Source organism: Rhipicephalus microplus, unplaced genomic scaffold (genome assembly GCF_043290135.1).
Source record: "Rhipicephalus microplus isolate Deutch F79 unplaced genomic scaffold, USDA_Rmic scaffold_50, whole genome shotgun sequence".
Lineage (NCBI taxonomy): Eukaryota > Metazoa > Arthropoda > Arachnida > Ixodida > Ixodidae > Rhipicephalus > Rhipicephalus microplus.
The window spans coordinates 1,301,234-1,328,098 of NW_027464623.1; positions in this window are offsets into that span (position 1 = coordinate 1,301,234).

The window sequence follows — 26,865 nt, forward strand, 5'->3', positions numbered from 1 at the left end:
GTGAAAAAAAAGCCAAGTTTGTATGTCTACACTTGAGCGCTGTATTGCGCTATGTAAGACTATATCTGCGCATCTATGTATATATGATGAGAAAAGAGATGGTGAAGACAGACAGCCCGACACAGCCAGCCAGACAGACACAGCCAGCCAGACACACACACACACACACACACACACACACACACACACACACACACACACACACACACACACACACACACACACACACACACACACACACACACAAACACAAACACACACACACACACACACAAACACACACACACACACACAAACAAACAGACAAACAGACAAACAAACAAACAAACAGACAGACAGACAGACAGACAGACAGACAGACAGACAGACAGACAGACAGACAGACAGACAGACAGACAGACAGATAGATAGATAGATAGATAGATAGATAGATAGATAGATAGATAGATAGATAGATAGATAGATAGATAGATAGATAGATAGATAGATAGATAGATAGATAGATAGATAGATTTCAGAGACATAGAAGAGAGTCGAATGCAGATATCTTTACCAAAAGTTAACGATAAAGTGTAGCTTGGTGGAGGAGGAGGTTAAAATGAATGAGAGCAATCATTTTTCTCATCAGTTTTTTTTTCGAACCAAGAGGCACTAAATTAGACGTTAACATAAAGTGAAGCTGGTGGTTTACCGTTATTACCAATTGTTTAATATAGGGAACGTCATTGATACAACGCTTAGACAGCAGGACAACAGGAGCAGAGGAATTGAAAACAGGTTTCGCTAGTGAAGCTAAGGTTCTGCGCAAAAACAGACGTGCACAAATCAGTGCTTTCTTTCAACCAAGCTTTTTATTACTCCCCAATATCATCAGCCTAAAAAGTGGCTGGTTGTTATGCTGGGCAAACGGTGAGAGACCGAAACAAACACCTAGATTGCCCAAGGCTGAAGTTTCAAAAGTTGTTTTAGCGGGTGGCCGCCTAGAGCGCCTAATAACGCTGAGTTTGGTAAAAGGTCAGCAAGGGGGTCTCTGCGTGATCCCGCACCCTAATTCCGTGGCTTCAGGATGCACTGAACAACCGCGCGATGTTGGGAGGGCTGTCCGAAAGGATTAAGCTAAGCGTATTGGAAAACAGGTTTAATGCCGCAGTGTTCCTAATTGCACTGTGCAAACAGAAAAGTTTGCTGGCTGTTACAGATACAGAACAAACAGCGATACCGCTTCTGACAAATTGTGCCAGTAGGTAACCATGATGAAGGTTGCTGGATGTAAGTTGAACAAGGTTCATATGTGGGATCTATGGACATAAAAAACGACGAAACAGAATATTGAAATAAACATTTTACTTCACAATAGAATTGCAGCCATACATGACCCTTAAGTACACACTTAGATATACGCGCCAGAACGTATGTGCTATACAATGTTTGAAGTGAGAAAATATAGTACTTCAGGCTATAGAGTACTGTGACACACACGACAATGAGCTCTACCTAACCACGGAGAGAGATAAACGTTCCAAAAAAATTTGTCATGGGTTTTACACTTCGTATGGCACAAAAATCTGACCAAAATATTCAGCCATAGATTATTAAGAAACGTTCCCTGTTCAATTGTGGAAAGCTTATTGATTGCACTCTTCCAGTCACTTGTTGCGACTATCATCACTTTCGCCTTCCGTCGAAGGTCCGCCGCCAAGAAAGGTGGACCGGTTGCCATCGGTGACCTCAGCAGAACTTTTCACGCGAGGACGTTAGCGGTGACAGAATCAAATACGCTTTTGCCACAGTTCTTGCTAGAATTCTCAATGATTTGTATACGAAATATGTGAACCATATCCTCATGATTACTGTTGAACGTTAAACTTTGCTTTGTATTCTCAGTATGTGAATTAGGTTCATCTTTCTGCGTACTGGTTCATGAAAAAAAAAAGAAGTCACAGCTTTGCCGCAAAGGCGAAGCAATGGACGCGATACACTCGTCGAAAACTTTTCTTGGCACTGAAGGGAAAGGTAGGGAGGCAGAGCTTCTGCACACGTAGCACTACGCGAAGTAGTCCATTTGGGCACACGTCTCGTAACGCTGTAGAAAGTGGCGGGGGCACACATTCTGGGCTTCATATAGACACATTCGTCACTTAGCGTCTCAGGTGCACGTATAAAGGCGGGACTTTTTCGCGCGTACAAAAACGCGAAGTCACAACAAATTAATTTTAAAAAATGCGAATGTGTAACAGGTGTGAGCGGCGTCTTGTCTAAAATAGATTCACGTAGAAAATAAAGCAAGAGCATCCATCATTCACGTTCAAAATACGGGCGCTACTTCAGAACTACCTTCTCTGGCGCGACCCGTGTGCTCCGATTTCGGTGCACGTTAAAAAACCCCAGGTGGTTGAAATTTCCGGAGCCCTCCACTACGGCGTCTCTCATCATCATAATGTGGTTTTGGGACGTTAAACCCCACACACTATACACGTTCACTGGCGGTAGGATGCACGTGGTTTGCCTCCGTTGCTTTCCTTTCAATGCCAAGAAACGTCGCCGAGTGTAGCAACAAATTGGAAGATCACGCGCACAATGACAAAGAGATGGAAACGTGCCCCGCGTTTTAGGGGCGAAGCTCCTCAAAGCGTCACCCGTTCGTTCCTTGTAGTCGTAGTCGTAATGTGTAACCAGTGTTACATTTTGACCTGCAAGGTGGTGCTGGTGGGAGATTTCTCCTGTGCTTTGTTGAACAATAAAAAAATTGACTGCATATCCACGGAGTGAATGATGGAGAGTGCGGCGAAGCATTCGTCCGTCCATTCGCTCTTACTTCCATCCGTCCAGGCGTCCGTCTGTGTGACCGTCCTTGCGTCCAACGACCCGTCCGTGCGTGCGTCTGTTCGTGCGCCCGTCCCTGCATTCGTCCATGCATCTGCCCCTGTGTCCGTTCATGCGTCCATCCATGCATCTGTCTGTGTGTCCGTTCGTCCATCTATTCAACACTCCAAGTACCACCATCTCGCATATTTTCATCATATATTTCCATATAGAAGCACCGCTATCCAGCGGACATTCCAAGGACTAAACAAGAGGTGGCACACGCACACTTACTTACGGCTTGAGCTTCGGGTCTACTTCAACCTTTAACACCCTCAGGTTCATGGTATATACTAGTTAACGCGCACGCCACGAACTTCTTATTGTTCAACAAAGCGCAGCAGAAATCTCCCACCGGCACCACCTTGAAAGTGAAAATGTAGCACTTGTTACACACTGCGACTACGACTACGAGGGACGAAAGGGTGCTGCTTTAAGGAGCTTCGCCTCTAAATGTCCGCGGCATGCGCGTTAACTAAAAGCCGAATGCTCCTGTCTCTCATTCCCCATTAGCAGCCATTGGCATGCACATTGAGGACTATCTGACAAGAAAGGGTTGCTACGTTATACTCTATGAGCGTAACCTCCTTGGTTTTAGAAAGGTTTAGCGAGCGTTAGGCAGCAGTGCCATGAATACAGTGAACTAGTATATACCATGAACTCGAGGTGGTTGAAGGTGGGAAGTGGACTTGAAGGGCAAGCCGTAAGAAAGTGTGTGTGTGCCACCTCTCGTTTAGTCCTTGGAATGTCCACTGGATGGCGGTGCTTCTATATGGGGAATATATGATGAAAAGATGCGATATGGTGGTACTTGGAATGGTGAATAGATGGACGAACGGACACACAGACAGATGCATGGATGGACGCATGAACGAACGCAGGGGTCGATGCATGGACGAACGCAGGGACGGACGCACGAACAGACGCGCGCACGGACGGGTGGATGGACGCATGGACGGTAACACAGACGGACGCATGGATGGACGGAAGCAAGAACGAACTGACGGACGAATGCTTCACCCCACTCCCCATTATTTACTCCGTGGATATGCTGTCATTTTGTTCTCACGCACAAGTAACGCACGAAACATACTCACAGGTATTGATGAACGTGGATAAGCGTCTCAGTTGTTACTTAGCTATGCCTTAAAGGCGTGCCTTTTTCGCAAACGGAGACTGTGCAACAATTTCAATGTTCTTTGTGCGACGAGTAACTACAACAGCATTGTTCCGGTGAAAGCCCAAGGCCAGCCAAGACGTATGATTGTCCCCACCGCGAGATAAGCACACGCGTGAGCATTTACCTCGCCCCTTCTTCGCGTGGCAAAAAACGTCTGGGAGAGGAGGGTGTGCGCCGCCGCTTCGTGACAATGTGGCGACGCGGGCTCACTCGGCGATCTTGCTGGTAATGCTGAAAACACGATAGTTCCCCCTGGGATGCCCGTCACCAGTGACAGATCTTAGATATACCTAGCTGGCTGTTTGAATAGCTTGGCGTATCCTAAAATAAAAGTGTCCTTTGTGACACTATTTAAGCTGTTTGTTTCAGTTGCTTCTATGTTTGGTTTCTTCATCTGCTAGTTTGGGTTCTTGGATAACCATTTTTTTCTGGTGCAATGCTAATAGAAATCTAAGATATATGAGCCTCAACATCTCAGCACGCAACCTTTTAGATCAAAATAGAATAGAACTACATGTTAAAGAATTGACCCCGTATCTGCATGTTACACAGCAAATGTCGTCTAAAGACGATAGTCTTGCGTCTGTAGGGAGTGAACGAAACGTTTATGTGATGTTCTGCGCAAGAAAATCGGTGAATGGTATTCTGGAGGCGCTGCGTTAGAGTTCTTCGAGCGTGCAGCGGAGGCGAACGAGCACATCAAGTCGCATCACACGTGAGACATGAGCGCTATCTGGCAGTTACACTGGAAAATGGGGCGCGCGCCGTGTGCGCCTTTCTTTGAGGTGATAAGGTGTACAACGCAAGGCGACAGGTAGGTGCCACCACTGTAAAGCGTTGGAAACACTTGCCGTTTCTTGCAAGCATTGCATGGCCAGTGCACCGTTATATAGGCTACGATCCTTAAAATTACTTATGCATGCCTTTTCTAGTAAAAATTTACACATACATAATATTGACTTGTTGTTATGGTACCTCAGATATGTGTGATAATTGCTTTTTAAATGACAATCGCACAAGAATGAACGTTGAACTTTGAGCAAATTTGTGGGCGCTGCGGATGGGGTCGGCTGTTTGGAGTATCGTTTGGTCACTTTGGTGCCGTTTGAGGTACCATTAGTGGTGGACGAACCGACAAAAGTACAGACAGACAGGCAGACACAGACCAAAATTTTTGCGTCGAAGGTCCTCAAGAAAGACTTTCGTCTTTAAAAACAGAAGGCCTTCGTCAAATGCGCAGGCGTAATATGGTAGAGAAATGTTCCAACAGCCACCGACGACTTCTTTCGCGAATTACTTGTAGACTTCGTAAAGCCTATAACTCGGCAGTGCCAGCATGCACAGCGCACGCAGAACATTGTTAAGAGACCCAGTTTCACCCCGCTTGCCCCGCACGCGTTTGTGCACTGCATAAGACTAAACTTTGACGTTTATTGCACTCGCTGGAAGTGAAAATGTTCTTACCAGATAAGACACGCCTTCGTTCTTTCACTTCGGCGAGGCAAAGTTAACTGGCACCTTCTTATCGCGTAACGTAAATGCACTACTTTCATCGCGAGACTTGGAGAATATTAGGTTATTGCTACAAGTGGTGACGTTACCTTTGCCAACGAGAGGAAGGAACGAGGTTCATGCGCAACCACTTAATAAAGTGCTCTTCATAGCTAGCTGATCAGGTGCCTGCTCACGAATCGCGTGTGCATACCTTGTGCAACGTCTAAGTCAGAACGAAAGATGGGGAAAATAAAAACCTTCATGCACTTAGCTGTACTGGCAATCACTCGTTATGGTAATTTGACGAAAACACTCTGTTTGCGCGCACCTCGAATACGAGTAGTGCGAAGACTACAGCATTGCGTAAACTATTTTCGCGGCTGTCGTGTTGCCACATTTAACTAATACGGTGTGTACGCTTCCGCGAAGCGCTGAAGGAGCGATGCGTTTAGGGAAGCGTGGCTAACTCATGTATAATGTGGGAAACTCGCATTCCGTTCAGAGTCTAGCATGTTGCTCGAATATGCGTGGACAAAAGACGGGCACTATTATTGAGATTCAGAAATAGGTGCTCTACTACCAATGCGTGTGCCTATATCGGTGTTCTATATGAAATTCTCAATAAGTAATGCATGCCATAGATAACGTGAAGAATTGCGCAACCAGCCACCCGAATGCTGACAAACACGAATATGCTTGGTGGCGCAATTACTGTGGTTCATTTGCAGTACGGCTGAAGTGCTAAAAAATGAATGCCACTGCTCACCGAAAAAAGGCATTCGTTGGAAATACGCACCTTCAAATGCAAAGTTTTAGGTCTTTTTTCTTACAGATCTCTTTCACTGATGTCCCTGAAACAACGTTTTCGGGGCAGCAACATTGTGACGGTCAGACGCTAAATTTCTGGTCTCGGGATAAGAAGGAAGGAAAGCACCGGAGAGAAAGGATATGTAGGGAGGTTAGCCAGTATAGAAGGACCATACACTATGTTACTCTATGAACCATACATTGGGGAAAAAGATGGGAGGTTTCTAGAGATGAAGGATGATGGAGAGCGAGCACGCAGACACAAAACCACCCTTCAAAGAAATCATAACGTCCTATAGGTATATAACCACCGGAGCACGCCTGTTGTCTTCAAGAAGTTGGGCAGTGATTTTGTAGCCTTCACCCGCCATAACCTCTCAAGAATACATTCTAGAATTGGATTTGCGGTCATGGGTCGCTGATTTATGTGAGCCAAAAATGCTTCTCGTGATTTTCTCCACTCATTGTAGGGAGGAAAGTCAAAGAATATATGCTCTATAGGGTCTCCTCGCTACCACCTTCGTCACAAAGGGTTGCCAGCCGTTTCGTTTCAAAATGAGAATGACTTGGCGAAAGAAACTCTCGATCAAACGGCAAAGCAGAGGGGCATCACTTCAGCGCACCCCAGTTGGCACACACAAACAAACACACACGCGCGTGCGTGTGTGTGCTTGTGTTAGCGTGCGCGCATGCGTCTGAATCCAACGACGTAATTTTGCCACTTTATGTCGTTCCATATAACCGTAATGCCAACTTCCTCGAATCAAGCCAAACGCACAACTTGTTGCAAATATTGTGTAGGGAGGCAGTAAAGGGCCTTCTCCGATGGTTCTTTTAGGGGCGAAGCTCCTTAACGCGGCATTCGTTCGTCCTTCGTAGTAGTGTGTAACATGTCGCACGCTTTGACCTGCAAGGTGGAACCGATGGGAGAATTCTTTTGTGCGTTGTTGAACAATAAAAAATTCGCAGCATGCGTGTTACCTTAAAGCCAAATTCTCCTGTTTCTCATTCCCCATTAGCGGCTATGGCATGTACACTAAGCACTATCTGACAAAAAACGGTTGCTACGTTATACTCGCTGGGCGTAACCTCCTTTGTTTTAGAAAGGTTTAGCGAGCGTTGGGCTGCAGTGCCATGAATACAGTGTACTCGCCTATACAATGAACTCGAGGTGGTTAGAGGTGGGAAGTAGACACGAAGCGCAAGCCGTAAGAAAGTGTGCGTGTGCCGCCTCTCGTTTAGTCCTTGGAATGTCCGCTGGATCGCGATGCTTATATATAAGGAATATATGATGAAAAGATGCGAGATGATGGTACTTGGAGTGTTGAATAGGTGGATGAACGGACACACAGACAGATGTATGGACGGACGCACGGATGGCTGCACGGATGGATGGATGCATGGACAAAAGCAGGGACGGACGTACAGATGAACGGGCGGACGCACGAGCAGACGCACGCACAGATGGGCGGATGGACGCACGGACGGTCACACAGACGGATGCATGGACGGACGGAAGCAAGAACGAATGGACGGAGAAAGGTTCAGCGAGCGTAAGGCCGCAGTGCCATGAATACAGTGAACTAGCATATACCATAAACTCGAGGTGGCTAGAGGTGGGAAGTAGACACGAAGCGCAGGCCGTAAGAAAGTATGCGTGTGCCACCTCTCGTTTAGTGTTTGGAATGCCGCTGAATGGCGGTGCTTCTATATGCGAAATATATGATGAAAAGATGCGAGATGGTGGTACTTGGAGTGATGAGTAGATGGACGAACGGACACAGACACAGATGCATGGATGTACGCGCGGATGGCTGCACCGACGGACGCAGGAGCGGATGCATGGACGAACGCAGGGATGGACGCACGGATGGACGTGCGGATACACGAACAGACGCACGCACGGACGTACGGGTGGATGGACACACGGACGGTCACACAGACGGACGCATGGACGGACGGAAGCAAGAACGAATGGACAGACGGATGCTTCGCCCCACTCTCCATCATTCAGCCCGTGGATATGCTGCCATTTTTTTTACCGCGAAGCATTTCTTGGTAAACTTCGGTGACTTTGGGCGTATCTATCTATCTATCTATCTATCTATCTATCTATCTATCTATCTATCTATCTATCTATCTATCTATCTATCTATCTATCTATCTATCTATCTATCTATCTATCTATCTATCTATCTATCTATCTATCTATCTATCTATCTATCTATCTATCTATCCACCAACGACTTTTAGCTCTCCTGGCCGTTTCAAAAATGGTATCGATACCAAATTTCGTATGGCATAACATGACCGTATGACGAGCATAACTGACTAGTCATTGTGAGAAACGAAGGAGACCCGGACACGATCGTCTGGCTAGGTCGAAGATCGAAGGAACAACTGAGCGAGCCAGCGCCCCTGGCTCGTGCCCGCCACCCCTTCTTCCTCCTTTATTTGCAACACACCCCCGCGGCCGGCAAACTCGCACCAATGTTCAGATGCACGGCGGCGGAAGCGGAGGTGCACAATGGTGAGCAAGACACGAACGATAGAAAGGGTGAGGTTGTTAGACGGCGATAATGGAGGGCTTTGAGGAGGCGGTGACGCTTGGGGAGGCGGTGGCTCTTCCTGCGGAGGAAGCCGCCCAATCTCGCTATGATGTCCAGAATACTTCGTGCTCACGTTGTTAGCCGTTCTGAGGGCATAGTAGGATACTGGCTTAAAGCTGGTCACAAAATGCTTGCCAGTCGCGCCGTGGCCTCAGAAACTCGCGGTGTGCAGCTTGGGCAGTGCGAGGCGAGACGGCGTCGTGGGAGTCGGAAGGTCGAGCGAAAGCAAGGTCACGGCCGGCTGCGATATGCCCGTGAGGTGGTTACTGAATGGAGCAGTTGTGACGTGGACGTATGCGGGTGGGCTTGACGACAGTGGCTCGGTTGCGTGTCGAACCCTTTCTTTAGCGTAGATGACCCGATAGTTGCATTCGCTGGCATTGCTGAAGTCTGCCTCGATGTACTCACCGTGTAGCGCAGCATGAATCTCCTTGGAGAAGGTGATGAGGTGGGCGTGTTTCGCCACAATAATGTCGATGAGCTCCTGGAGCCTTGAGCAGGGGTCATCGAGTCTGCCAGAGGGTGTCGAGAGTCGACATTGCCTTGGAGATGGCTGTCTGGTAGAAGCCACGCTGTACTCGGAGTTGGTTCGTTGTCGAAAGTCGAGGGCCAGATGACCGGCTGGCTTTCAGCACCAGAACGAAGTGGGACAAACACAAGACAGGGGCGCAAGCCAGCAGCCTGGCTTGGGCCCGCCACCCCTTGTTCCTTTATTATTTGCAACAGTCATAACATGATTAATATGACATGTGTGTCATGAATGTCATTATTTACACTTCATGGTCTTGCTGTTCTTGCGATGGATTTGTTCACACTGCACGTTGAAAAAAATGGCAGCATATCCACGGAGTGAATGATGGAGAGTGGGGCGAAACATTCGTCCGTCCATGTGGTCGTCTGTGTGACCGTCCATGCGTCTGTTCGTGCGCCCGTCCCTGCGTTCGTTCATGCATCCGCCCCTGCGTCTGTTCATGCGTCCATATATGCATCTGTCTGTGTGTCCGTTCGTCCATCTATTCAACACTCCAAGTCCCACCATCTCGCATCTTTTTATCATATATTCCCCATATAGAAGCCCCGCCATTCAGTGGACAATCCAAGGACTAAACGAGAGGTGGCACACGCACACTTTTTTACGGCTTGCGCTTCGGGTCTACTTCCCACCTTCAACCACCTTGAGTTCATGGTATAAACTAGTTCACTGTATTCATGGCACTGCGGCCCAATGCTCGCTAAACCTTTCTAAAACCAATGAGGTTACGCCCAGCGAGTATAACGTAGCAACCTTTTCCTGTCAGATATTGCTGAATGTACATGCCAGCGGCTGCTAATGTGAAATGAGAGACAGGAGGATTCAGCTTTTAATTTCTTACGGCTTGCGCTTCGTATCTGCTTCCCCCCTTTAACCACCTCGAATTCATTCATGGTATATGGTAGTTCATTTTATTCATGGCCCTGCGGCTCAACGCTCGCTAAACTTTTCTAAAACTAAGGAGGTTACACCCAGCGAGTATAATGTAGCAACCCTTTCTTGTCCGATAGTGCTCAATGTACATGCCTATGGCTGCTGATGGGAATCGCAGCCTGCGCGTTGACTAAAAGCCGAATGCTCCTGTCTCTCATTCCCCATTAGCAGCCATAGGCATGTACATTAGGCACTATTTTTTATTGTTAAACAACGCACAGAAGAAATCTCTCACCGGCACCACCTTGGAGGTCAAATGTTATACCTATTTCGGGCATGTGCCACTGGTGGTTACGTACTACGAGGGACGCCCAAGCCACGCCATAAGGAGCTTCGCCCCTAAAAACTGGTACAGTATGACAGGACTGCTTGCGAACACAAGTGAGAGACCCTAACGTGGAAATCATGGCATCCATGTTCCGTAATTCACGAGTCATGGCTACACGCCCCGCTCATGGTGCGCTTGTGGTCGTTTCGCAAGCTTCACATATACCAAATTAATTATTATAAGACGTGAATGCATGACAAAGGTATATGACTAGTGCAAACATGATAGTCATGAGATGCGTGTCATGTTAGAACATGACTACATGCCACTCACTTGATGCGCTTGCGGTCATTTCGCTAGCTTCATATATACCAAATTAATTATTATGGGACGTGAATGCATGAAGAATGTATATGACTAGTGCAAACATGATAGTCATGAGATGCGTGTCATGTTAGAACATGACTACATGCCACACTCATGATGCACTGGCGGCCTTTTCGCTAGCTTCACATATACCAATTTTGCCATTAGGGACGTAAATGAATGGCGAAAGTATGTGACTGGTGCAAACATGATAATCATAAGGAGGGAGTCATATAACATCACTACAAGCCACGCTCATGATACCCTCTTGGCCGTTTCGCTAGCTTCACATATCCCAAATTTCGTATTACTTGCCCCGAACAGACAACAAACGTAAATGACGCGTACAAACTTGATAACGATGATATGTGTGTCATGTGAAAACATGACTACATGCTACGCTCATAGTGCGCTCGTTGTCGTTTCGCTAGCTTCACATGTACGAAGTTTTGTTTAACGTAACGTTAATCGACGGCGAAGGTATTTGACACGTCAAAACATGATAATCATGACAAGGAAGTGATGTACGACATATTTTACGTCTGCCTCGTAATGTTGCGCTGATTCTAGAACGACCTATCAACCTTCCTCATTCGTGCTTCGCACATCATCGATTCCCACGGTACGTGGGATCTGCCAATTTTTTACTCAGTGTTCGCACACATGTCGACCCGTTTCAATTCATGACGTTATTGTAGTCAGGCCGCCCGCCCACTAATGCCCACTGAGAAGCAGCTGGTCCTTCTATTCTTGAACAGTCATGCTGAATCCCGTCACTCAATGTAAGGATGACGAAAGGGAGAAATCAGCGATGTGACCATGTTATTGTTTTTGGAAACACGCATATATAAAATAATAATAGAAAGGAGAAAGAGAGGTTAGGATTGACTGAGTCCAGTAAGGTATTCTTAACAAGAAAGTGGTGAGCGGAGAAAAATTTTGGAGAAGAGGGAAAAACATGTCACAAAATGAATATTAAAAAAACGCTACAAAACATTCATGCGCTACGAGTTTTTGTGAGCTGTCATTTTGCCGCAAATTATCAATCGATGATCCTAAACCAGCGTTTTCTCACTTTGCGCAACGCAAGTACCATGGGGACAGAAAAAGCAGGTAATAGCATCCTTGCAAGTGAAATGGAATCGATTTCCCTCTACCGTACTACTTCCTCTATATGGTTCATTAAAGAAGCCCTCACACAGAAGGTCATCGCGTACATAGATATAAACATTGATGTCCTTTCATCTCCGCGACCATCCATATCTCCTCTGAATGCACTGACTTCCCATTTATGTCGGACGTGAAGGCGGCATTTGCTATGAAGCTCGTTCTCATCAGCCCAGATATACGGCTTACGAACAGGCAATTACATCAAATCTGAATTCTCTGTTGACGTTGTATAGCCATTCTGGATGCGTTTTTGAATACACCATGAAAGACAGCCGGCTTCCCCTGCCCTCGCCTTCACTTTCTCGTCATTTCCCCATTTAAACGGCGCCGGCATCACCATTACATAGATAGCCTCAAATAGCTGTACACAATCCGACTTTCGTAGCTCTGGTAACGAAGGACGCGGCCTGCCGGCAGCCGTGGTAATTGCAGCAGGGGATTCCCCCCCCCCCCCCACGTTCTTTTCGTGACATGAAGAGTCAATTAGAGTGTGAGTGTGGTTGCACAATTTAGGACTGAAAGTCTTTTGTTATGCCATTTTTTTACCGTTTGTGTTTGTTCTTTTTGGGGCACATTGCACGAGGAGTGAATACACAAACGACAGGATTTTCCAGCTTCTGGTGATCGATATGTGTCGCTGTTTTCCTTAGTGACGGAATGTCACTTACACGTGTTACCCATATGCATGGAAGCTCATGCAGCAGCACATGTACTGTGTAGAGAGAAAAAAAAAAGTGAACTACACTGCACCTACGCTCTATGCTCTTTCAATCATAGAGTTTCCTAAAGTTAACTATAGGGGACTCTGTCGCGGTGATCGTTCAGCGACCATGGGAATGATGGGTAGTACACACATTTGCCCAGTCTTTGTACTTGCGGGAGGCGAATCCTACTTCCGGCTTCGTTTATTGCTGTGTTTAGGTTTTGTTTGGAAATAAAAATTTAACCCTTTTGAGCTTCGTGACCCGATTTGGAAAGGTAAGTATAAAAGAATAAGGTGGTGAAGCACAAACGCTGAACATTTGCTGATTTTTGTTTCGTGAGAAAACAGCTCCAAGCCACAGGAACACACACGAAGCCAAAAGCAGGCCGGAAGTATGAAGAATACACAAATGTGTGTACTACCCATCATACGCATGCTTGCTGAAGCGCCGTGCGTTGCAGCTCCCATAGACACTATAGAGTTCGCTCTATTGTACATTAGGAAACTCTATGCTTTCAATTCCATTTTCTTGTTTTCAAGCACTTATAATATTGATGGTAATAGTGCGCCAAAAAAGATTATTTTGTTAATTGGGAAAAACCTAAGTAAATTTATAAATACTGGCTCTGGGCAAGAAATTGAACTCGCAGAGATTGGATCGTTGTTGTTAACTTTTTTCCTGGCCATATATATTAACCTAGATTTTTTACACTGAATATTTATTTTAAAGTCAACTGCAGTTTATTCGGGCAGAAATGGCCATAAGTTCGCAGTATATACACAGTAAATCACGATAACGACAGTGAGGAATCTCACAGTCGCGTAGGTAATCTAGAATTAGTGCACTAACTACCAGCAAGCAGACGACGCGAAGCTCTAGCCACGTGCCCAGGAAATTCGGACCGAACCAGTTATGACGACTATTACAGAACGTCGCTGCTTCGCTGCTTGTGAGCTATCCTCCCTGCCTCTGAATTGCTCTTTCCCGAGTAGAAACCGCTTTCAATGCAGCACGTTTAAAACGCGTCTGTTGTGTTTGTGCTGCCTTGGCACTGCCTAAAGACAGCGTGTTCAAAACGCGTTCGTGCTACATCGAAGTCGATGGCAAGTCAAGTTCAAGTCAAGCAGTGCTTCTGAATGCGACGGACAGACACTGCAAACCCACCAGTGGAACGAATGGACCAGCGTTCGATGAAGGCATGTTCATGCAGCTTTTTTAAGTTATCGTAGAAAAATGCACACAAACTAAGGGGCGCGTCTGCGATGGGCGTGCTCGACATGCACTAAGCCGACGATTTTTTTTCTGTAATTCACATCACTTTTGGTCAGCCGTGATGGCGTCGTTTCGGTCACAAAAGCACCGTCGTTTTCAAGCTTTTTTTTTCTAGATAAGCGCTTGTATCTCAAAGGCGACATTTGGCAAGCAGCGCTACCTCTAGCTAGACTACCTATATATTGACTTTTTGCGGAGTGCCAAATTTCGTTGCCGTTGGCCTTTACTAGAAAGCGTTTGGGTCGTATTTTCCTCCTCTCTCCGTGCTTCGTGTTTGCTGGACGTCATGACCATTTTTCATCACGTCCAACTCACAACCCCCATACACCACGTTTCGAGTGAGTCTTCTCTCTCTCTCATAAACGTTTGAAGCCCCGCCGCGGTGGTCTAGTGGCTAAGGTACTCGGCTGCTGACCCGCAGGTCGCGGGTTCAAATCCCGGCCGCGGCGGCTGCATTTCCGATGGAGGCGGAAATGTTGTAGGCCCGTGTGCTCAGATTTGGGTGCACGTTAAAGAACCCCAGGTTGTCAAAATTTCCGGAGCCCTCCACTACGGCGTCTCTCATAATCATATTGTGGTTTTGGGACGTTAAACCCCACATATCACTCAAATCAATCATAAACGTTTGAAACAAACTGAGTGACTGTCCACACGTTTTTGCGTCAAAACGTTGGTTCCAATCGTGTTGAGCACGAACACAAGGCAACATACAAGATAGGATAACGGCAGAGCGTAATCATCCAATTGAAGTTTCAATTTTATGTTTAAGAGTACGTCATGGGTCTCTCAGTTGCAAAAATGCAGTACGTCTTTGTAATCCAACTTGTTTTAAATGCGAAGCATTTCTTAGCGAACCTATGTATTGTACTGTAGCGAACTTATGTATGTATGTTAGCGAACTTATGTATGTATTGTATATTTAATTAAACGTATTATAGAAGATGGCTGCTGCAAAAGCGTGGCGCCCGTGACAACTATTTTCTTTAGTTACTGTTGTCGTCGTCCTAAAGCGCGCATTTTCGGCGGAGGCGAATACGCTTGAGGCTCGTGTACTTAGCATCAGGCACACTTTAAAGAATCCCAAATGATCGAAAATTCAGGATCCCTCCATTGTAACGTCTCTCATAAACGCTGGGGCGTATTGTGAGAATAAACCGAAAGAGTTGTACGGCGTATCGTGATAAAGCAGAAGACGTTCGTGAAATAATAGGCATAGGCACGTGGACGAACACTAACGCACTTAGTTTAATTCAATACAAAAAAAAAGCATCCACTCACGAGCAATGTTCACTAAACACTCTCAAGTATTTACAAAAACGAAATGTTCATACAAAACACAAATGTTCGTCAAGATGTTGTCGCACAAATCAATAGACACCTATAACTTACATTGGATACCCAACTGCGCTTATTTTCGCAGACACAAATGCTGCACACGTTATTCCAGAAGCTATAGAAGAGCAGTGCAACTAAAGTATTCTACCATTTTTTATTCATTTTTGTAGCTTCGACGTCTCATTTTCTTTCAGAGAAAGTTATCACGCCGTACGAACTTGGCAGTAGACAAAGCACGCGTGTCGAAATGAGTTTTTCTTGCTATGATAAGAAACCTCATTGCGGGATCAAAGAAATCTACAAGAGGAAATAACGCTGATTCGATGGGAGAAATGAACGATCATACTGCGGCTTATAGAGTAAAAATATTTTTAAAAAAACGTTCGACGCAACCTCTGAGAAAAGTAAACACTGGTGTTTAGCTATACGACACTTGTTTACTTGTTTTCCAGTGTTCATGGTCGTTTGGAAGCAAGCAGTAAGGATGTTATAGACTCCGCCTTATTGAGGTGCGCTCGCTACGATGCCCGGAAGAGGTCGTAAAGTCTGCCCCATAAAAGGCTGGAACATATGTCGTGGTAAGTGTTTTCGTGGGTGTACATTTTCTGAGAGGCGGGTGTAAAAGGCGTGTTTACGCTTCGATTTTTGGACTTTTTCTCTCTGTTGATGTACATAAAATGTGCCTCGTGCATCTGTGTCCGCTATACGTATTTATGTGTTTGTTTGTTGTATCCACGACGGCGCTTGGAAATGCCAAACGCGCAGAATAGTCGCGATAGAATTGAGCAGTAATGCTTTCTAGAGCTTGTGTAATTTGTGTGTCTTGCGCGTCTAAGTACCGTCGTGGATCAGTAGACAATCGCCACGCTTTATATTTTTCTACCTCTCCTGTGTGTGCGTGTTTGTGTGCGTGTATACGTCTGTGCGCCTTTGTGTTTGTCTCTTGGAAGCGTGGTCATTTCCCTTTTCTTGTTTATTAATTTTCTAATTCTCTTGGCCCAGAAACTAAATCTCACCGCACACTTGAAACATGCCTTCGACGCGGATGATATACCAACACGGCCTACTTATGGCTCTGACAATCAAATTGAAGAAACTCTTTAATTAGCAACCAACACCATCTCCGCAAGCACTAGTGCAATTGGGCTCAATTGCTTCCCACCAAAATCCGCGCTCCTTTTTATGAGACCACAATCGGTCGCTAACTCACACATCGAAATCGCATTACGAGGAACCGCTATCCCCCCACCCACACACACTGCGAATCCTTGGCCTGCACTTGCAGGAATCCGGACGTAATGACCACACCCTCAAAACACTCAAGCTTTTACGCCGCGTATCTTCTATGCATAAAGGTTTAGACAAAGTGGACAACATGAAAGTTGTACATGCTTTCACACTCAACCACACTATTTACGCCCCCTCATATCTTACGCTGAACCACACAGAACCTGAACGCGTGAATGCCATGAACTGCCTCGCATCTACGGCAGCCCTGAACTTTCCTCGAAGCACAAGCAATGACAAGCTTTTTGAACATGGTGCGCACAACACCCTCTTTGAGCTTGTTGAGGCACATATTTAGGCAAGACTTTCCGATAGCGCCACTGGCCGCCATTATCTCGCCTCCAATCGCATAAACATAGCCGCCTATCCAGACATACCTGTCTGGCCATTCCTCAACACATTCATGCCTCTATAATTGTCCCATCCTTATCTCGCATTGTTTACCCTCAGCCTCACATCACTCGCCACGTCGCTCACGCAAAAGTCCTCCGCAAGAGTTAATAACAAGCTCAGGATGTCATTTGGGTACACACCGCTTGTACAGCACAGGCAGCTGTACCAGTTGCCTACAGCCATAGTCTACCCCATTCACCGCCTCCCCTCAGGCTCTACAATTGAGGAAGCAGCGGAGACCACCATCGCCTTAGCCCTTGCACAATCTGACGCACAGTACGTCTTCACCAATTCCAAAACTGCTCTGTACAACTATGCCAAGGGCAGGGTACACCCCTCTGCCTGGCGGTTGTTGAACATCCCCACGCAAAATTTACCCTGAATGGTCAATTTGCAGTGACAAGAGCTCCCGTTGCTACCGGCTAATTCAGGGAATCCCGGAAACGAGACTGCCGATAAATTGGCCCGAGGGTTGATTTACCGGGCTCACGACAGCCTGAATCCGGGCTTCTCGAAAGAGCTGCCGCACACTTTTGCAGAACTTACAAAAATACTCCGTTTGCAGCGTCAGACTTACCCTCTTGAAATCCCTCTCCTACGTACTCCCAACAAATTCTATGGAAACGTCTCGAGCCACTCTTCTTTCTCCTCAGGTGCTGTCCCACCTGTGTGGCACTTTCCGTGAATGTTTCCTCTGCGGCTATCCTCACGCCAACCTTTCCAACATCCTTTCCGGCTGCCCTGCTGATCCTCCCCCGCAGGGACCACCTGCCATTTCAAGCTGGGAGGACTGGAAGGTCCTGCTCTCGCCTGAAGACCTGGCATTGCAGCTTGCTGCGGTGACTCGGGCAGCTGCTGTCATTGCAGCGAAAGGCATGGACGTGTACACGTGGTGTGGGATCACGTGGTACTTCTGGGACCCCCCCCCCCCCCCCGAGTCAAAACTAATTTGATAATAAAACTTTTCTGCCTGTCTTGAATAGCTTGTCGACTTCATCACTGCCGTGGTATTCCCTTATGTGGTATCTAGAGTTTATATTGGTTATAACATACTTTCCCGGCCGCGAAGAAGTGGGATATTTTTAGGGGAGCATTCATGAACTGCCCTGAGGTGAATGTGAAGCGCAAAAATCACCGCACTAAAAGTGGTGTGTAATTTTTGCGACAGTTACGTAGTTTTTTTGCTTATTTTTGTCCTTTTACATTTAGGTTGTTAAATTATCGCACACAATATTTCATCACCGTGAAATTCACTAAATCTGCAAGAAGGCTGCGAACACTTTACCTCTCTTATTGTTGCGACGTCGTCGCCTTGTATTCGCTGCAACTGAAGCCATATCACAAACTTACGTTCTCAGGCACTAACATTCAGAGACGCGGCTTGTGTAGGCATGCCCTTTTTTAGTGCACCCTTGGTTAAGCGAGTGATGCGACTCCAAGCACACTAAATCCTCTCACAGTACTGCGAGTGATGCAACTAGCGTTAGAAAATGTCAACGTATTTAGGGCTTAAGAATGGCATTGTATTCCCCGGGGATATACATAGTATTTTTCATTGCTAACTACGCCACATACGTATAGCGGCGACTCTTTTCGCGAACGTTCAAGAAAAATAGCAATTTTTGGTGCAAAATGCTGAAACAAAGGTACCAAGACTGTACGGCACAAAACACCCTAGATAGATCATGCCCTAAAACACCACAATCAAACAACAACTCTACAAAATAGCGGATAGCAGACGAGAATGCAAATTCTTGTTTTCTACGTGCCTATTCCATGATATGATTTTGGGGCACGCCGTATCAAGGGCAACTTCAAGTTTGTTGTGAACTTAGGTTCTGCAGCGGGAAGAAGTACGCGAGCGTTCTTCTGTTTTGTACACTTGAAAGCGTTGCCATCTAAAGTGGTAATCGAACCCGTGTCATAGAACTTACCAGTGAGATGCCGCCACGGCTCAGCAAACACAAACATGTCTTGTAGAAAAGGGGGCAAACATAAACAGGCCTCGTTTGTTCGTTAGATTCAACAGTTTCAAGTCGTTCACATTTCATCTTACATTTCACATATAAACGGTGAACGTTCACTGAGCGTAAAGTCAGTAAGGATGACGAGGGACTTACCCTAAAGAATTCCAATAATCATTACACCTTCGCAGACTCACGATTCCGGAAATCTTTAGAAAATCGGATAAGACTTGTCAATGAATATTTGCCATTTCAACCGACGCTAACGTATCTATTATCACAGACAGGTGGCACGAAACGTTCTTGAAAGTGACAATAATGACAGGTTGCGTGACACGTGCCAAAACCAAACTATGGTTGTGAGGAACGCCGAGGTGGGGGACCCCGGAAACTTCGAATAACCGGTGTTCTTTGAAACGCACACATATCGCACATTACATGGGCCTCGAGCTTTTCACCACCTTCTAAATATGACCGCCACGGTTGGCATCGTGACGTTGCGGTCGACTTCTGAGAATTGGGACCTTTGTATCATCGCGGCGAGCCTAAGTCTTTGTCAACGTTTGTCAAAGACAAGGCCTCTGTAGAAGCATCAGCTACAAAAACACCCGTTCGCGCCCCCCTCGCTTCCATGGTTTTTCATCTCCGCAAGCTCAAGGGTTGCCGTTGGGTGGAATGGAAAAGGTGCTACAACTCAAAAACAGAGGCTAAATGTAGCCGAAGTAGTTGTGTCATGTAATAATATCGCCAAATTTGTTGCCAATTATAACAGGAGTAGATATTACGAACAGGGTCTTTACTATCGATGAATAAGTACACACACTTTGAAAAAAAAAAGAAACAGAAATTTCAAAATAGCAAGTAAATATTCATTGCACCAACAAGGAAGCTTTCGTTTCCAAATGGGTTGAAAAGTAGCCGATTCAGCTCAATGTAGCCACCATCTGCGACTCGGACAACCTCATCCTGAACCGTGTTAGACAGTGCGCATATATATATACAAGACATGTTGAAGAATCAATTTGATGGTGCACTGCGTGAACCTTAGAAAACAGACGTCAAGTTTTCCGCATTTGATTCAATATCGCGTATCCAATCATGGAAATTACATTGCATCTCATGCAATTAACCGGTTGTAGAATAATGAACGTTTCCGCACTGTTTCCACGATCAGTGGCTTGCTTTTTTCAATGAGCGAAGAGCTTCCGTTATACGCATTTCTCTGTACTGCGCCCACGGACAGAACAGCTGAAGCAACGTAGCTGTATAGGTTAGTTGTTGCTTCATCTTAGATTGGTGTTCTCAGCTGGAGGCCACGAAGGAAAAATGGAGCGACACAAATTAGGGCTGTGATCATCGCCGATGTTTGTTGCAAAGATCGCACACATCTTAGTAAGTCCTTTCTCCCGTCGTCTCTCCCTGATCTGCACACAAGTTTAAGGAGGAATCGCAACACTCAAGGGTTAAATAGATCACGCATTTTAGTTTCCACCTTCTACAGTTTGTGTCGTATCGGTGTAATTTCGTCTCATAACACTTACGCAAAACCCGACATTATCCTTAGCATATAAATTTGTGGCGATATGACGCGGTTAGCCGACGCATTGCGTACTGCACTCGCTATGCAGCCGAAGTCTCGAAGAACAAATGCTGACATGACAATTTCTCACTTACGTAGAACGGAACGGGAAGCTTGGTTGTTCGCGCTTATAGTTAGTTAGATTGACTCTTTTATAATGGGAACGAAAACGCCAGAGCCACCGCGAAAACAGCTGCAACGCAGACGTATAAGGTACACCTAAAGCCCCAAAGGCAACTTTGAGATTTCATTGCGATGCCATTGTGGCATCGCTTCGACTTCGCATAATGTGGGGTAACGCGTTGACGTCATTACACAAAATACTCACTCGGTTAAACGAGGCCAGATCACGGAGTAAGTTTGGTACTGCGAAAGAAAAAAAAAAGACCTTAGGATTCTTTACGCATTAACATGAATTGACTCATCGAAACACACCACCTTTCTTTTCTGAGTTGATTTGCTCGCGCTGTTTTCTCACCCTTGCAAAACTTTCGGACTTTACGTGATTTTGGGCTGTCTTCAAAATTGGAGGCACCACCTCTTGGTTTTTCGTTGCCTCTGGGATCAGGTGACCTCTCAACGCCTTACAATGTCATCGGGTGACGTCACCATGTGATGGTTGTCGCGTGTAGTCACTATGGCGATATAATTACGTGATAACAACGTCCATATCATGGTGATCTCTGACACATTCATGGCGCCATATATTATGATATCACTGCGTGATCATGCCTTCTCGTCTCTTTCGTTGGTGCCCCACATGCGTGGCGCCGACGAACGACGGCAGTTGAATTTGGCATTTTATCAGGCATCGAAGGCTTTCGTCTTCTAATCACCCAAGATGCGAAACACTGTGACGCCCGCGATACTAGAGGCAGTGCCAAGACACGGTGAAAGCGGAAACTATATGGGGGAGGGGGGACGAATCACTGGTGTTGAAAAAGAACAAGAAGGAGAAGAAGGAGAACAGAAAAGCTCTCGCCTTTGAATCGTAAGGAACCGTATGACTGCCGTAGCAGCCAGCCGAACATGCCAGAAGTAGCTGTATGTAGCGCTTTGCATCACTGGCTTTTTTCAGCACTAAAAATAACAAAAGCAAATACGCTTCACCCTCTATGCAAGTGTTATTGCTAGTACGCAGCAGGCAACGTTACCGTCTGTGCACTAACGAATTATCCCGGATTGGTGACAAAACTTTGATGTTTTGTTATGTTTCTTGTTGGGTAAACCTAGTGATTAAGAACGTTGGAGATGACTATCTTGGTTTTTAATGGAATGGTTGGAAGCGCAAACTAACGGGACACAAGAGAAGAGACAAACAAGCGCAGACTCTTCTCTTGTGTCCCGTTAGTTAGCGCTACCAATCATTCCATCATTAATTTGTACCAACTAGCCCGCCTGTCAACCCTGCTATCTTGGTTTGGTTATCATTTGCTCACCCCCACCAAGTATGTGGTTAAAGTAGGGTAAACAAAAAGAACTTACAGAAAAACGAAAAAGAAATGTGACAGTATACAGAAACGGTTAATACAGACCGAAGTGTTTTTCGTAATGTGAAAGAAAAGACAGCGCCTAATTTTCGGAAAAGCAACCTTTTGAAAGGTAAGCGTTCCACAAGCAAACAGATTGATGTGTTTCAAGTTGTTACGTTAAGCGACTTTACCGAATGAGTAAACTACCTCATTTCGCGTGTGCTTGACTACATTCTTCTGACTCCATACACAGCTCTCTTGATTACATACTAATCATTTTAATGGAACTGCAGTATGTTACAATTTTGAGCTACACTTAGCGCGTTGCTTCGGGGTATTCTATTACTAATGAGTAGCTTAAGTAAACGAAAGGATGGTCTCATCGCTAATTTTCTTTTTGCGAAGGCTGCTTGTAATCCCATTTCCTTGGGTCCCATAAGAGCCTTCGGTTTATGCACTTCGATCAATTTGAGAATTTGGCCACGGTGGCCGGCCACGTTAAACCGAAGGAAGCGTGAGATGGCGTTATCTGCCCTTAACAGGATATTTTCTGAAAAAGCCGAGAATACGAGCAGATGCGAAAAGAACGACGTCTCTCGAAATGCTACTTTGCGTAAAATAAAAACGACAAGCCGTGCTTTTTTCTTACAGCCACTGGAGGCGCTTTGTAATAACAATCTTTAGCGATGTTTGTTTGATTGAACACCGGTGAGTTCAGCAAGGTTTCATTTTACAGCGAAAGCTGTTATGAGACGCCAACAATGGCGACGTACGCCGTAGGTGTCTGCCACTGCCGGTATCCATAACCAGTATTGTGCTAAGTATGAAAACAACTAAATAAATAAAAAAGGATGCAGTGTTCTTCCAGTCCGGGACCCCTGCGAGCGAGCCCAGTATTTACCACACAGCCACGCTGGTGCTTGAGACTTTGTTGCGAACGGGCATCATGCAGGCCGAATTTCAGGAAGGAAAAATCGCGCTAATATGAGTAAAGAAGTCTTTAAGTTATTTACAACAGCAAAGGGTACACCAGGTGCTACACAATACGAATGGCGTACCAAGTGGGCCCTCGAACTCTCAAACCCCCCCTTACAAAAGCTTCCGATTTGATTCTTCCTCGTCGTCACCCACAACATTAACAAAACTGCACAAAATGTCTCGCGAGTGTGTAGCGGGTACAGCGGTTCTCTGAAAATTGACAAAGTAATTGCCTCCCTACCACACAAACCTTATGACGTGAAATGGCGTAGTGGGTATCCTGCAAGTGTGCTTGTAGCAGTTATTCAAATAGTGTTTAAAAAAGGTTACGAAATTACACTTTTCCAGCTTTCGCTTTGACTGTGCTGCGCACCCTTGTCGGTTTTTTTTAAACACATCTCACTTCGATTTCGGACTACAGTCGGGTGGCTAAGAGCACAATGTAAGTCAGTGTTCGTGACAGACGATTCGGTACAACCTAGCAGCCATCCTCCAAACCTCTTATGTTACGCACCTCACCCCCCCTTCCCCACTTTTCCTGAAAGCCTTTCGCGCTTAACGTGCTTTTGCACTGCACCCGCGAGCAGCCTACGTTTAACCAAATGACGACGTCATGTCCCGGACTCTTGTGAAGTCACAAACTGGCAGATGTGTGACCTCACTTGTGTTCATGTCACCACTGTGGACGACGATAAGGTATCGCGTTTGATGCCGCATCGCAGGTTCATGCAATTGATAGATAGATATGTTGGATTTAGCATCTTGAAACCACCATATGATTATGAGAGACGCCGTAGTCAAGGGCTTCGAATATTTCGACCACCTGAGGTTCTATAACGTGCACCCAAGTCTGAGCACACGGGCTTACAACATTTTCGCCTCCATATAAAATGCATCCGCCGTAGCCGGGATTCGATCCCGCAACCCGCACGTCATCAGGCGAGCACCTTGGATACAAGACCACCGCCGCGGGGCAAGGTTGTCGCTTTTAACAAAAGACCGCAAAATAGCGCAAGAGCGCCTTTGTCAGCAGTGGTATTCAGCAGCTACAATGTTTCTAAACTTCAAAGACGCTCAGAATCGCGCCCGGTGTGTTGGGAGCCAGTGCCGGCCACTTAACCTCGCGCAAGCCATATCGAGGATTGAAATCACAAGTTTGGAATACAATCTGTTGCAAAATGCAATTAAAAGCTATGTCAAGCTTTTTCTCAAGATCTGAAGCCAATCTAAACAGCATCCACATATACTGAATAGAAGATTAGCTGATGGATGGTGGCAATAATGTATCCAAGAAGTTCATTTTTATGATAAAGAGGGCAACACTGAGGACTCCGCCGTGCTGCATGCCAATTTCCTGCGTAATTAAACATGATAGGGCATTCCCGATCACAACACGGAAAGTGTGGTGAGACAAGTGTCTTTCGATAACACTTGACATGCTACCGTGAATAACCCCCACGGACAGTTCTCTACGGATCCCACAGAGCTAAGTAGTGGTATCGTAAGCTCTTGCTACATCCAAAAACTTCGACAGTTATTGTTGCCTATGTAGAACCGCATCACGTATGTTGTCTTCAATTAAAACCAAGTGATCAGTAGTTGATGGCCCTTTTCAAAAATCACACTGAAAGGGCTCAAGCATATCGTTTGCCTTTAGCAAGTGTACTAGTCGGCGGTTCACCATTTTGTCGAATATTTTAGAAATGTGAGTGCTATCGGACAGTAGCTTGCGGCGGATGATAGGTCTTTGCCCTATTTCAGGATTGGAATGACGGTGTCTTTTTTCCATTTATGTGGAAGGTATCCAGCCACCCATATGGACTTGAAAAGGGCAAGTAGTGCCACTTCAGTATCCGAGTGCAAGCGCTTTATCATGTCACACACTACTCGACCCGGACTTGGTGAAGAGTTCTAACTTTTGTTGAAGGCAGCTCGGAGCTTGAAGATGGTGAGTAGAAAGTTCTACTGCTCATTTCTTTTTGTTCTCAGAGCGAGTTTGTGGAGTTCTGCTTTTCGTTAGTACTTTCGAAATGATTCAGCATAGTATACAGCTGGAGACGAGTTCTGACTGTTGTTCAAAAAAGTTCGAAGACGGTGAATGAAAAGTTCGACTGCTCACTTCTTTTAGCTCTCAGAGAGAATATCTAGAGTTCTGCTTTCTGTTATACTTTCCAAATAGTTCAGCATATTGTACAGAGCTCAAAACGTTTTCGAAATGTTCTCTAATGACATTTGCTCGTTCTCCCGACGAGCTGCCAGAAGGATTTACAAGAGAAAGTGGATGAGCTAGCTGCCCTGTCAGCCTTCACAGTCCATTCCATACTTTATTCTTATGAGTGAACGAATTTATACCTTGTAGGAACCTCTATCAAGAGTCTCTTGAAGCCTTTTGTTCTGCACGCGTTCTATGCACTTCAACATTGCCAAAGTCAATAAAGTTTTCTGCAGTTGGGTGGTGACGCAAGATGCCCCCGACAATGTTTTATTTCTTCCTTGCCAGCTTGCATTCGTGATTCCACCATGGGACTTTTTTTAGGGGCAAAGCTCGTTATAACGGCACCCGTTCATCTCTCGTAGCTGTTGTAGTATGTAACAAGTATACCATTTTGACCTGCAAGGTGGTGCCAGTGACAGATTTCTTCTGTGCGTTGTTGAACAATAAAAAATAGTGCTCAATGTACATGCCAATGGCTGTTAACGGAGAATGAGAGACAGGAGCATTCGGTTTTTAGTTAGCCCACACGCTGCGATCCCCAATTGCAGCCATTGGCATGTACATTGAGCACTATCTGACAAGAAAGGGTTGCTACGTTATACTCGCTGGGTGTAACCTCCTTAGTTTTAGAAAGGTTTAGCGAGCGTTGAGCCTCCTTGCCATGAATACAATGAACTAGTATATACAATGAATGAACTCGAGGTGGTAAAAGGTGGGAAGTAGATATGAAGGGCAAGTCGTAAGAAAGTAAAAGCCGAATTCTCCTGTCGCTAATTCCCGATTGGCAGCCATTGGCATGTACATTGAGCACTATCTGACAAGAAAGGGTTGCTACGTTATACTTGCTGGGTGTAACCTCCTTAGTTTTAGAAAGGGTTAGCGAGCGTTGAGCCTCCTTGCCATGAATACAATGAACTAGTATATACAACGAATGAACTCGAGGTGGTTAAAGGTGGGAAGTAGATATGTAGGGCAAGTCGTAAGAAAGTAAAAGCCGAATTCTCCTGTCTCTAATTCCCGACTGGCAGCCATTGGCATGTACATTGAGCACTATCTGACAAGAAAGGGTTGCTACGTTATACTCGCTGGGTGTAACCTCCTTAGTTTTAGAAAGGTTTAGCGAGCGTTGAGCCTCCTTGCCATGAATACAATGAACTAGTATATACAATGAATGAACTTGAAGTGGTTAAAGGTGGGAAGTAGATATGAAGGGCAAGTCGTAAGAAAGTAAAAGCCGAATTCTCCTGTCTGTAGTCCCAATTGGCAGCCATTGGCATGTACATTGAGAAATATCTGACAATAAAGGGTTGCTACGTTATACTGGCTGGGCGTAACTTCCTTGGTGTTAGAAAGGTTTAGCGAGCGTAGGGCCGCAGTGCCATGAATACAGTGAACTAGTATATACCATGAACTCGAGGTGGTCAAAGGTGGGAAGTAGACACGAA